The sequence below is a fragment of the Athene noctua genome, chromosome 2, assembly GCF_965140245.1.
Source record: "Athene noctua chromosome 2, bAthNoc1.hap1.1, whole genome shotgun sequence".
NCBI lineage: Eukaryota > Metazoa > Chordata > Aves > Strigiformes > Strigidae > Athene > Athene noctua.
In genome coordinates, this window is record NC_134038.1 from 58235204 (window position 1) to 58237286 (window position 2083).

Sequence of the window (2083 nt, forward strand, 5' to 3'; positions counted from 1 at the left end):
GATGAGGGGAAAACCCGGCAACCTACACTGCTGACACCACTTGCAAACCAGGAGTGGGCGAAGCGCACCGTGGGAAGAAGGTGTGGTATCAGGACAGGAATAGGAACCCAACCTGATGGGCCAGTTCCTTTGAAACATGACTCTGGCCAAAGCCAGCAAGGAGTGAGGCAGAGCCTCCCGGTTACAGACATGATGGTCTCTGCCCAGGCTACATTAACCAAGCCACTGCAGGCTCTTGGTTTCTCTGCATCCTGAAATCACATCTCTCCATTTCTTCTCTTGCATTTATGTCTCCTTTGGAAAAGGTGTTCACCTCCTGGTAACAGGGTCAGGGTCAGCTTGGGAAAGAGGGTCTAGACCTGCTCCTTCTTCCAGCATTAGGAGGAGCAGGGAACTCAGTGGCTGCTTCTGTGCTGCACAAGCTCCTACTGGGTGAAGAATGTGCTTGCAACAAAAATTAATCTAGCCTTATTGGCAGCCACAGCACAGACCAAACTTGATTTTCTTGATTTAGTTAAAACACCTGAAGTCTTAAATTTGGGAGTAGGAGGAGGGTAACAGTCTTCTTTAAAGAAGCAGGTTAGGTAAACAGCTGCCTTTCCTCCCAAGCTCCCAGATCTTTGTTTTTATTCCAAAATCCCACCACAGTCCAATTCTGCCACTTTTGGCACAAAATATTAAGACTGACTGAGGTAAGACTACACAAAGCAACTCAATGCTCTAAAATAGATGCAAAGGCACTTGTCTCTCCTTTACATTATCATACACTTATTAATTGCATGCCACAACTAAACAAGAGTGAAATTTAAAAAAGTAGACAGCACAAACAGGGAGTGAGAGAAAATGTTTCCTGGAGAAGAGATGATTCTGGTAGCACCATTGTGCTGAGTAGTGATGATTCTGGTAGCACCATTGTGAAGAGTTAGGTTAGGTGGGTTTTTTGGTGGGGGGAGAGCTTTTGGTTTGTGGGTTTTGTTTTTAAAGTAACAAATGAGGAAATGCAGAATTCTAACTTTTACAACATAAGCACATTTAGTCCTCAGAACTGACTACAAATTGCCTATTCTAAATAAGAAGCGTTCAGCTAAATAGGGAAGAAAAACATAGAACAAATGAGGGATTAATACAGAATACATGTAAGGTACAGCACTAGAACATATACACAGAAATCAGTCACTACTGTAGGTGCAAGTTTTAAGTTTTATAAAACAAGTTTACTATTGTAATAAATAATTCTAAACTTTGATTCCAATAATAAAAGAACTGTAGTTTACTTTTCCTCAGGATGCTTTCCTGTTTATCATTCATTCTACAACAATGAATCCAACAGGGTCACCCAGAAGTGGTGTTTAACAACTAGAAACGCTGAGTAAATATGCCCTAAATTGCTGTATTTGCTCTGTTTCCCTTGTTCCTCTTCACTGTAAAGCCAGGCAAGATCAGAGATGGCAACACCTTCATCATGAATTAAAAAAAAGACCAAACCCCCAAAAGAATAATTTCTGTAAGCAATTTACTTCAAATAACTCAAGCAAAGAGCTTGTGTCTGACCTTTCAGAGACAACTTTTGCCTTTGTCATCCTACTGCTTTCCAGTATGTTGCAACATACAGATGGAATCAATCATTAATTATTCCCTTAACCTGCCCTCTTGGTCATTAGCCTTAAAGGATTTGGTGTCTAGCACAGAATCTTAGTTCATTCTCCTCCCCCACTTAATCACCGCCCCACCCCCCAACCACGCTTCTCTTCTGCAATAGGGAGCCAGTCAATTTTTGAACAGCTAAATTCTCCAACTAATAAATCCTTAACATGCAGCTGACAATGAGAAGTAGATTACTATACTAAGACAACCATATTCAGCTAAGCAGAGGAAAACAGTTTTAGGTTAAGCAAACCAGTATGAAACGCCGACAATCTGATTTAGCACTTCTGGAGTTGGCAGCTGGTTTTGGTGTTTGTGAGCACAACCTTGCTACCTTAACAAAATCTTAAGAGCAAGTTTTGTATTGGTCTCTATAGCAAGAAACCAGCTTTGTTCAGAAAAGTTCTATAGCAAGAAACCAGCAACAAAAACCCCCAGC